This window comes from Somniosus microcephalus, chromosome 12 (genome assembly GCF_052327205.1).
Source record: "Somniosus microcephalus isolate GS21.2 chromosome 12, FLI_Smic_1.0, whole genome shotgun sequence".
Taxonomy (NCBI): domain Eukaryota; kingdom Metazoa; phylum Chordata; class Chondrichthyes; order Squaliformes; family Somniosidae; genus Somniosus; species Somniosus microcephalus.
The window spans coordinates 77,363,730-77,375,848 of NC_140998.1; the positions used below are offsets into that span (position 1 = coordinate 77,363,730).

The 12,119-nt window shown below is 45.6% G+C and overlaps 1 long non-coding RNA gene across 1 annotated transcript in view; it reads right to left on the reverse strand.

The window, feature by feature from the left end:
* The window catches only part of LOC147109330 (uncharacterized), a 72,544-nt gene that overhangs the window by 22,341 nt on the left and 38,084 nt on the right, over nucleotides 1-12,119 (reverse strand). Inside the window, exon 2 of the long non-coding RNA XR_015080239.1 lies at nucleotides 4,383-4,469. This is a non-coding gene — a long non-coding RNA (uncharacterized LOC147109330). The remainder of the gene's footprint in view (nucleotides 1-4,382; nucleotides 4,470-12,119) is intronic.

Consider the following 12,119-nt stretch of genomic DNA (forward strand, 5'->3'; position numbering starts at 1 on the left):
GCCATTTTGCTCATCGATTCTGCACTGGCTCTTTCGACAAGCAATTGAGTTAGTCCCACTCCCCAGTTCTTTCCCCATATCTCTGCAATATTTTCTCCTTCAAGTATTAATCCAATTCCCTTTTGAAGGCTACTATTGAATCTGTATCCACCACCCTATCAGGCAGTCCATTCCAAATCCTAACCATTGTTTGCATAAAAAACCTTTTCTTCATGTCGCCTCTGGTTCTTTTGTCAATCACCTTAAATCTGTGCCCTTTGGTTATCGACCCTTCAGCCATTGGAAACAGTTTCTCTTTATTTACTCTATCTAAACCCTTTATGATTTTAAACACCTCTATCAAATCTCCTCTTAGCCTTCTCTGCTTTAAGGAGAACAACCCCAGCTTCTCCAGTCTATCCATGTAACTGTAATCCCTCATCCCAGGAACCATTCTAGTAAATCTCTTCTGTACTCTCTCCAAAGCCTTCACGTCCTTCCTAAAGTGTGGTGCCCAGAATTGGAACAATACTCCAGCAGGGGCCGAACTAGTATTTTATATAGGTTTAGCATAGCTTTTTAGCTTTTGTACTCTATGCCTCTATGGAGACGAAGTCCCGTCTTCATGTTGAGGATACCCTCCACCGTGTTGTGTGGCACTACCACCGTGCTAAATGGGACAGATTTCGAACAGATCTGGCAACTCAAAACTGGGCATCCATGAGGCGCTGTGGGCCATCAGCAGCAGCAGAATTGTATTCAACCACAATCTGTAACCTCATGGCCTGGCATATCCCTCACTCTACCATTACCATCAAGCCGGGAGATCAACCCTGGTTTAACGAAGAGTGCAGGAGAGCATGCCGGGAACAGCACCAGGCATACCGAAAAATGAGGTGTCAACCTGGTGAGGCTACAACACAGGACTACTTGCATGCCAAACAACGGAAGCAACATGCGATAGACAGAGCTAAGCGATCTCACAACCATCGGATCAAATCAAAGCTCTGCAGTCCTGCCACATCCAGTCGTGAGTGGTGGTGGACAATTAAACAGTTAACAGGAGGAGGAGGCTCCAAAAATATCTCCATCCTCAATGATGGTGGAACCCAGCACGTGAGTGCAAAAGACAAGGCTGAAGCATTTGCAACTATCTTCAGCCAGAAGTGCCGAGTGGATGATCCATTTCGGCCTCCTCCTGAGGTCCCCAGCATCACAGATGCCAGTCTTCAGCCCATTCAATTCACTCCATGTGATGTCAAGAAACGGCTGAAGACACTGGATACTGCAAAGGCTATGAGCCCTGACAACATTCCGGCAATAGTACTGGAGACTTGTGCTCCATAACTAGCTGCGCCCCTAGCCAAGCTGTTCCAGTACAGCTACAACACTGGCATCTACCCGGCAATGTGGAAAATTGCCCGAGTATGTCCTGTCTACAAAAAGCAGGACAAATCCGACCCGGCCAATTACCGTCCCATCAGTCTACTCTCAATCATCAGCAAAGTGATGGAAGGTGTCGTCGACAGTGCTATCAAGCGGCACTTACTCACCAATAACCTGCTAACTGACGCTCAGTTTGGGTTCCGCCAGGGCCACTCAGCTCCTGATCTCATTACAGCCTTGGTCCAAACATGGACAAAAGAGCTGAACTCAAGAGGTGAGGTGAGAGTGACTGCCCTTGACATCAAGGCAGCATTTGATCGAGTGTGGCATCAAGGAGCCCTAGCAAAACTGAAGTCAATGGGAATCAAGGGGAAAACTCTCCATTGGTTGGAATCATACCTAGCACAAAGGAAGTTGGCTGTGGTTGTTGGAGGTCATTCATCTCAATCACATGACATCACTGCAGGAGTTCCTCAGGGCAGTGTCCTAGGCCCAACCATCTTCAGCTGTTTCATCAATGACCTTCCCTCCATCATAAGGTCAGAAGTGGGGATGTTCGCTGATGATTGCACACTGTTCAGCACCATTCGAGACTCGTCAGATACTGACGCAGTCTGTGTCCATATGCAGCAAGACCTGGACAACATTCAGACTTGGGCTGACAAGTGGCAAGTAACATTCGCACCACACAAGTGCCAGACAATGACCATCTCCAACAAGCGAGACTCTAACCATCTCCCCTTGACATTCAATGGCATTACCATCGCTGAATCCCCCACTATCAACATCCTGGGGGTTACCATTGATCAGAAACTGAACTGGACCAGCCATATAAATACTGTGGCTACAAGAGCAGGCCAGAGGCTAGGAATTCTGCGGCGAGTGTCTCACCTCCTGACTCCCCAAAGCCTTTCCACCATCTACAAGGCACAAGTCAGGAGTGTGATGGAATACTCTCCACTTGCCTGGATGAGTGCAGCTCCAACAACACTCAAGAAGCTCGACACCATTCAGGATAAAGCAGCCCGCTTGATTGGCACTCCATCCACCACCTTCAACATTCACTCCCTCCACCACCGGCGCACTGTGGCTGCAGTGTGTACCATCTACAAGATGCACTGCAGCAACTCGCCAAAGCTCCTTCAACAGCACCTTCCAAACCCGCGGCCTCTACCACTTAGAAGGACAAGGGCAGCAGATGCATGGGAACATCACCACCTACAAGTTCCCCTCCAAGCCACACACCATCCTGACTTGGACCTGTATCGCCGTTCCTTCACTGTCGCTGGGCCAAAATCCTGGAACTCCCTTCCTAACAGCATTGTGGGTGTACCTACACCATATGGACTGCAGTGGTTCAAGAAGGCGGCTCACCACCATCTTCTCAAGGGCAATTAGGGATGGGCACTAAATGCAGGCCTAGCCAGCGACGCCCACATCCCATCAATGAATTTAAAAAAAATTTAAATTTATAAAGCCCAGGATCCCATATGCTTTATTAACTGCTTTGTTAACCTGTCCTGTCACCTTCAAAGATTTGTGCAAAAAGGCTCTCAGGTCTCTCTGTTCTTGCACCCCCTTTAAAATTGTACTGTCTCTCTTCATTCTTCCCACCAAAATGTATCACCTCACACTTTTCTGGGTTAAATCTCATCTGCCATGTGCCTGCCCATTTCACTAGCCTGTCTATGGCCTCTTGCAGTCTATTACTATTTTCCTCACTGTTTTTACTATACTTCTAAGTTTCGTGTCATGTGCAAATTTTGAAATTGTGCCCTGTACCCCCCAAGTCCAAGTCATTAATGTATATAAAAACAGCAGTGATCCTAGTACTGAACCCTGGAGAATACCTCTGTTTACCTCCCTCCAATCCAAAAAATAGCCATTCACCACAACTCTGTTTTCTATCCCTCAGTCAACTTTGTATCCATGCTGCTACTGTCCCTTTTATCCCATGGGCTTCAATTTTGCCAACAAGCCTAATATCTGATACTTTATCAAAAGCCATTTGAAAGTCCATATACACAACATCAACTGCACTGTCCTCATCCACCCTCTCTGTTACCACATAAAAAACTCAATCAGGTTAGTCAAGCACGATTTGCCCTTAACAAATCCGTGCTGGCTCTCCTTTATTAGTCCATGCTTGTTCAAGTGGCTGTTCATTTTCTCCTGGATTATTGTTTCTAAAAGCTTCCCCACCACCAACGTTAAACTGACTCGCCTGTCGTTGCCAGCTTTATCCTTCGCCCCTTTTTTGAACATAGCTGTGACATTTGCAATCCTCCAGTCCTCTGGCACCACCCCTGTATCTAAGGAGGATTGCAGCAGGGAAGCATTAAACGTTTTGAAAGCATGAAAGATTATCAGGTATCTGTAATAGATGGTGACATTTTCTGGCACATTCAAAGAGCGTTTTCAAGTGAAGCAATGGACAGAAGTACCCAACAAATGAAGAAGGCATTGCAAGGAGGCAGAAAAGAGGTCAATATCACAGCCATTTTGTAACACTATCCAACCCACTTAGTTTGAGGGAATAGAATAAGTGAGTGAAGCGTTGGTCATATGATAGAGAAAGAAAATATTTACTCCTTAATGGTGGTAGAATGCTTCTTGGAATGCTACCAAATCATAACAACATTAGGTCCCCAGTCTCATTAAACCCATGAAAGGCTCTGAGGAAGTCACCCAACTAATTAGTTAACCACAGGAGAAAGGACCCACCCAGGAGGGTTCTGTCATCACTTTATTGAAAAATGAAGCATTGTACTGTTTTTCAGCAAAATCTTTTTCACTATGTACCATTGTTCTCTTACGTAGAAGTTTGATGGATTTTGTAAATGCCTGATTAATATCTATGTTTGAATAATCCATCGATGCAGTAAATTTTACTCAAGTCAAATATAGAAACAATTGCTATCTTAACATCAGATAGAGATTCTGTCTACTGAGTGATTCGGATAATGTAGAATAATATCTGCACCTCTTACTAATATATACAGATGTTTTGAACATACTCAATGAACATGAACTTTCACATCCTGGACTCAATTGATAAATCAGCGTGGCTTTGGTCCTGTACAAATCTTCATTCCTGGATTGTCCTGAGGAAACAGTAAATTGTTTAGTAAAATAACACAATTTAATTGATGGGTAAGTCAACATTACCTTAATAGTCAGCATAGATTTTATCATGTCAACATCGCTGCAGAAATTACAGAACCCCAAATTTATTAATGTCTATCAGAGAAAAAAAATGTTTTGCTGTTGTTCCTATTATTATTTAGCCTGAGCTGATTTAAGATGCTAAAATTATTTTTATGACTCTTATTAAATAAATAATTTCATTTTGCCTTAAATAATGATCTAAATGTATTAGAATTCTTAGCATTGTTTTTGTATCTTCTTCATGCACTGTTCACTTTTACAGTGTTGCATAATCCTTTTGAAATTAAATGTCTTCAGCAAGTTATTATACTTTTTAAAAACATTTTCTTCCCTTTTGTCTGCCGATAGCAGCGCTGGCCCTGGAAATGTAAATGAAGAGAGGGTGACGATAGTCGCCGTACAATGCCGACTTAACGTCACCTCAGCGAACTTCAACCTTAGCGTGAGTTCAGCGCTGGGTCCTAAGCTCGCCATGAAAACCCAGCGTTCAGGAGACTGTCAGAGACGCTGTCAGCACCTCTTAAAGGGACACACACATCTTTCAGGTAAGTTTGCATTTAAGCTTTTGAACTGGATTTTTTAAAATTTTATTGAATTAGTGGCTTGGTGCAATACATGTTAAAAGTTTTTTTTAAGTGTGCAGGGAGTGCAGATGGATGCTTGCAAGGCCTCAGATGGTAAAGGAAGGCCTCTGGGAAGACAGAAAATGCTGGAAATACTCAGCAGGTCAGGCAGCATCCGTGGAGAGAGAAACGGTGTTCACATCTCAGGTCGAGGTGCTGCCTGACCGACTGAGTATTTCCAGCATTTTATGCTTTTATTTCAGATTTATAGCATCCACTCGCAGAGGGAAGAGGAAGACACAGAGAGGAAGAAGCAGAAGAGGAGGAAGCAGAAGGAAGGATGCAACTAAGACTGCCCCTTTCTGAGATATCTGGGATGGAATCATCCGCCTGCGGTACCACTGACTACAACCCCAATTCCCCTTTCAACATTTGTCCCACACCTTACCTTCCCTCTGTTACTGACCATCAGTGTCCTCTTGGTCACAATGCTGAAATAAAAGCCACCACAAAACAAACTTTCCAATTTAACTTTATCCATAAAGCTTCTTTGGGCATTGGAGCCAGGTCGTGGGGTGAAACTGCTGGCAGTGACGGCCTCGGTGAGCTGGTCCCACATCCTTCTTTCTGGAGGGCCTCCTGGCCCCTGTTGGTAGAGGACCTCTCTTGCAGTGTTGACCCTCTGCACAAAGCTGGAGTGCTGCGTGCGAGACCCTGGGTGCCTCTTCCCTGGCTTGCTGAGCCATTTGTGTTAGTGCTGAAGCACTTTTCCCATTTCTTTAGGTGTGGAAGAGAATTCAGCTTTAAGTGCTGAAGACTCCCATTTGGTAATTCTTTTTAATGTTATTTATTTTTCAGAAGGCAGTTGGGCTGTACGGGCTAAAAACTGCATATTTCTACATCATTTTATTTTTTTTTCATTTCATTGCCTCTTTAAGAAACCAACAATGCTTTCTGAAATAACAGCCTCAATTTCACTGTCTTTGATTTGTCACACTGCTTGTTCAACATCCAGTACTGGATGAGCAGAAAATTCTTCCAACTAAATATTGGGAAAACTGAAGCCATTATCTTCGGTCCCCGCCTCAACTCCATTCCCTAGCCACCAACTCCATCCCTCTCCCTGGCAACTGTCTGAGGCTGAACCAGACCGTTTGCAACCTTAGTGTCATATTTGACCCCGAGATTAGCTTCTGACCACATATCCGCTCCATCGCCCAGACCGTCTACTTCCACCTTTGTAACATCGCCCAACTCCGCCCCGCCTCAGTTCATTTTTTACTGAAACCCTCACCCATGCCTTTGTTACCTCTAGACTCGACTATTCCAATGCTCTCCTGACCAGCCTCCCATCTTGCACCCTCCGTAAACTTGAACTCATCTATGCTGCCCTTATCCTAACTCACACCAAATCCTGCTCACCCATCACCTCTGTGCTTGCTGGCCTACGCTGGCTCTCGGTTAAGCAACGCCTCGATTTTAGAATTCTCATCCTTGTTTTCAAATCTATCCGTGGCTGCACTCCTCCCTATCTCTGTAACCTCCTCCAGCCCTACAAGATCTCTGCATTTCTCCAAATCTGGCTTCTTGCGCATCTCAGATTTTAATCACTCCACCATTGGTGGTCGTGCCTTCAGCTGCCGAGGCCCTAAGCTCTGAAATTCCAACTCTAACTCCGCCTCTCTACCTCTCTCTCCTGCTTTAAGATGCTCCTTAAAACCTACCTCTTTGACCAAGCTTTTGGCCATCTGTCCTAATATCTCCTGATGTGGCTTGGTGTCAAATTTTGTTTGATAGCGCTCCTGTGAAGCGCCTTGGGATGTTTTGCTAGGTTAAAGACGCTATAGAAATGCAAGTTGTTGTTGTAGTGCATAGCTGGTGAAAGCAGATCTCCTCAGACACACGTAGTCAGTTGTGTCTTTGGCAATGGACACAGCTGATTTGATAAGGGTGGGCGTTGATAGTCGGCTTCATGTATGAACAGACCTGTCTCTAGTTCCTATGGATTTCTTTTTGTCCTTCTCCAAAACAAGCAGGGAGGAATTCCCAGAGGAATTGCCCTCTATGCAATTTTAGTTGCTGAAACTGAGCTTCAAGAAGCCAGAAATGGAAATTATCGGTATCAAATATGCAAAGATCTCAGTAAAATTACAGAAAAATTAATCCCAAAACCAGAACTCCAATAATCTAAATTTCAACAGCAAATGCCATCAATCATCTTTAGGAGTGCAAACTCTATAATTGCAAAACATGCCTTTTCAGCAGCACCAGTTTTAAATCAGCTTAGGGATATTCCGATTGGTTTTCCTGTGGGCGCTGCCTGGGCGCAGCGGAACATAACTAAAGTGCAATGTACTGAACACGCCTGCATTTGTGGGTTCAGCTCAGTTAATTAGCCCAGATGGTCCCACAGAGCGAATCCGCCCACTTGCATAACCTAGCACCTGGAAGCGGGGGATAAAAATTGGCCACCATGGTCGGCACCTTCTGGCTGCTGTTTAAGAACAGCGTCAATCCCTGCTTCAATATCCCTGTAAAACTAAAAAAAAAGGACTTACTTTTAGGTCCTGCCTGTTTGTTATTTACTTCTCTCCAATCCTCCAATCAGAGAAGGGCTTGATGTAGATTCTCAGACCCACCTCTCAAAATTTGCGCCCACAGGCAATAATGGAGAAAGATGAGATGTGAGGATTGGGAACAACCCCTCCAGCCTCACGTGGATGACTGCCCTTAGCCTGAACCTATTAGAAGCACAGAGACTTTGCCCTCAGTGGAAGCTCTGGAAATCCAGGGGCAACATAAAGGGGTCAGAAATTCAGTGTCATGGGTCTCTATGCCTTTTTCCTGTGCTTTGCACCTGGGGAATAAGTGTTTACAGGAAAACCTGCACCCTGGTGCACATTCCCTGTGAGAAACTGGGGAAATGGCACATTAGTTCACAGATTATTCAGGGATTTAATGAGGCAAGAGGCCAAAGTGCTGACAATTTTCTCACGCTGGAAAATCACAGGGAGAAGCAATTGGGCAGGAAACAGGCCTAATGACTCCATGCCCCATTTTCCTACTTTTACTCACACAGCCCTCTCCTGTGCTACCAGCAGGCAGCTGGAAGATCTATCCTACTATTTCATCCTAAGAATATACTTTCCAACTGTTAAAAGATGGTGCCGCAGAGTTACAGTGATAATTTCAAGAAGATCTGCCAGTTCGTTGCAAAGGTTTTGCCAAGTTGCAGAAGTGGCATAAGCCTTTTATTTAAACTTCAATTGAAATAGTCACATCTGTGATTTCACATTACAATAATCATTTTTGAATGACTTATAGTCATCAGATTTTAAATGTATAGTTGTACATAATTAAATGATACAAAACAGTTATAAGAGATTATGCTTTTTTCCTGCTGTGCCTCCGTCTGAAATCTGTCTAAAACCTCACTGCATTACATGATTCTTCCTCCAGTGTATGTAATCTCATCATTGTCTTACTGTATCTCTGATACACATCTACGTACTTTACATCTTTTGCTGATACCACTGCATCTACTTGCAGCCCACCAGTGTGGCAGCTGCTTCAGAGAACTCCCGCAAAGCTTCAAAAGCAATGCTAAGCATCGGGGCACCAAGACACCGAAGAACCCAAATATTGGCAGAGACTCCATCGGGATCTATCTAAATTGGTAAACAAGGTAAACTGTAATGGAGCAATGCTTTTAAGAGAGCTCAGTTCTCCAAAGCCTCTGAACATTAAGAAGTTTCACAAAACAAGTAAAATAACAGGGGGGGCAGGAAAGACAAACAGAGCAGTAACTCTAGGGCCTAGAAATTCAGTGGCCTGCGCCACCCGTTAGCGCCCTAAGAGGGCACTTAGTGGGTTTTGCGCCACTGGTCACGCCTCCCGCTAAATTAAGCGGGACACTAATGGCGGCGCTAGCCGTTAGCGCAGCGCCGCTACTGATGACGTCATCGGTGTGCGCAGCGCCCCGCTACCGCCTCGATCACGAAATTTAGTAGCACCCCCTGCTTTAACGCTGGTCGCAATTTGCGACCGGTTCAGGGGGGCCTACCTGCGGCGGTAGAGGCGCTGAGGTGCGGGGCGGCCATTTTTTTTGCTGGCCGCCTGCCAGCACCTCTCCGCGCCGCCGTCCCCGGCCTCTTGAGCACCCCCCCCCCAGCCCCCGCAGAGTGCCGGCTGTGTTCCAAGAGCCCGGCACTTCTCCTCGGTGCCGGGCTCTTTTGCCGGCACTCGCGCTCTTCGAGCGCGCTGTGGTGTATGTGCCTTTAAGAGCCCCTGTGTACTGTAATGCCGGTAATGGCCACTCGGGCTATATAAGCCTGTATAGTGTCTTGTATCTGTTAGTTCACCTCCAGACTTTGTTCAGTAAACACCTGTGCAACCAACTCCTGCATTCCGTGTCTCCATTAACACACGGATACAACAGTGGCGACGAATTGGAAACGGACTTACCTGCAATTCAGCAGCACCTCAAGGAGATCGATTCCTCAGACGGAAGTCGAAGAAAAACAAGAAAGAAAAAAAAAAACTGTGGTTTCACCAGCTAGCCGAGCTGGTGGCAGGTACTGCAATAATCCTTCCTGGGCGGCGGGCTGGTGCTCCATCGGCTGGCTCTACAGTGGGGCCGAGCAGCAAAGGCGGAGGCAAACAGAGACAGAGGGGGGGAGCACTCGGGAGATGGCCGGCGCTGCAAAGCAGGTCGGCGTTCGGGCCAAGCAGAGGGAGGGAAAAGTCCCAGAGAGTCCGGCAGGAACGAGTCTCCACCTATTGAAAAAAAAACCTATGTAAATAAAAACCGCGGAGAACAGCGTTGTCAGCAGCAGCAGCGGCGGGAAAGCGCGGGAAGCACCATTTTTTTCTGCAGGGAAGAAAGGAAAGCGCGGGAGGTGCCATTTTTTTTTCAGGATGCCTAAGGCTGGCAATATTAATGCTTTCGATAGCGATATAGAGGATTGGCCCACATATGTGGAAAGAGTGGAGGTATATTGCACAGCAAATGAAATAGAAGATGATAAAAAGGCATCAGTACTTCTAAATCTAATGGGCGCAAGGACATACGGGCTGTTACAAAACTTAATCACTCCAGCCAAACCAAAGGACAAGAATTTTAAGGAGATTGTTGATACCCTACAGGAGCACTTAAACCCAACACCGCTGCTGATAGCGGAACGATTCAAATTCTTCAAGAGGAATCAGCACAAGAATGAAAGTAACGCTGATTACCTCACCGAATTAAGGAACCTGTCAAAGCACTGCCAATTCGGGGCAGGACTGGCAGATTCGTCTGCGGTCTCCTAAGTGAAGGAACACAGAAAAGGCTACTTTGTGAGTAAGATTTGACACTGGACAAGGCTTTCAGTATGGCTGTATCATACGAAGCAGCCGCAAGAGGAGCTGCAGAGATACAGCAAAAGCCACAGGACTTCGGCACCCATGAAATGACACAGGGTTTCGAGAGATGTTATCGATGCGGCAGATCCACCCATGACCAGGGGGACTGCTGGTTCAAGGACAAAGCATGCAGGCAATGCGGAAAGATGGGACACATTGCACGTGTATGCCGATCTGGAAAAAAAAAATCCACGGACAGGAAAAAAATCAATAAAGAAAAGTACAGAAAGGTACAAATGATGACGGACAGTAGCTCCGAAGACCAGAAGAGCGATAGCGACTCCGGAAACAAGAGACTAAGCTGTCTCAAATTACATAATGTAATTGCCAAAGAAGATTACCAGACCATTTGAGTTACCCTCACGATAGCGGGGTCCCCAGTTAAAATGGAGCTAGATACAGGATCAGCTCTGACCGTCATAAGTCGACGGGATTACGAGCGGCTATTTCCGCATATACCTTTGAAAGACACATCCATTATCTTGAAAACATATACGGGGCAGAAAGTATACCCCAAAGGGAAAATAAAGGTGCCTGTTGTATACAACGGCAAGGAAATACAGAGGTTGTATTTATACGTTCTGCAAGATGGTGGTCCACCGCTGTTGGGACGTGAATGGATCAGGAAGATACGTTTAGACTGGCACTCCATTCAGGCACTGACGGTGACCAGTAAGAAAAAAAATGATGACGTCATACCTGAACGATTAAAAGACATCTTGGCCAATGCCAAGGAAGTGTTTCAACAGGAACTAGGAACCTTGAAAGGCGTCACCGCCTCAATAAAAGTGGAAGATGCGGCAATTCCCAAGTTTTTTAAGGCAAGACCGGTGCCATACGCAATTCGTCCAGCAGTCGAGGCAGAGTTGGAGAATTTGGAAAAGGCAGGCGTATTATCCAAGATAGATTGGAGCGAATGGGCAACACCCATCGTCCCGGTCATGAAGAAAACGTTGAATAATGATAAATCTGAAGAACAGAGAAAAATTCGAATCTGTGAGGACTTCAAGGTGACTGTAAACCCGGTCCTTCACACGGTACAGTATCCTCTTCCGAGGATAGAAGATATTTACGCCTCACTATCCGGAGGGAAACGTTTCACCAACATTGACTTGGCACAGGCATATCTACAGATGGAGGTTGAAGGGGCCTCTAAAAAGTATCTCACGATAAATACACACAAAGGCCTGTACCAGTACAATCGACTGGTTTTCGGAGTAGCATCAGCTCCAGTTATCTGGCAAAGAGCTATGGAGCAAGTCCTCCAAGGGATTCCGGGGACTCAATGCTACCTAGACGACATCCTTGTAACAGGAGAAAATGACAATGAGCACCTTGCCAATTTGGAGCAGGTGCTCACTAGGCTGAGAGAATGGGGCCTACGAGCAAATCGCCCCAAGTGCGAATTTTTCCAGAAACAAATATCATATTGTGGCCACATAATTAACGAGGAAGGGTTGCATAAGTCACCTGAAAAAATTGAAGCGGTCATAAAAGCCCCAGCACCTGAAAATGTCTCACAATTAAGGTCGTTCCTGGGATTGATAAATTACTATCATAAATTTTTACCGAACTTGTCAACTCTTCTGCACCCTCTTAACGAACTGCTACAAACGGGAG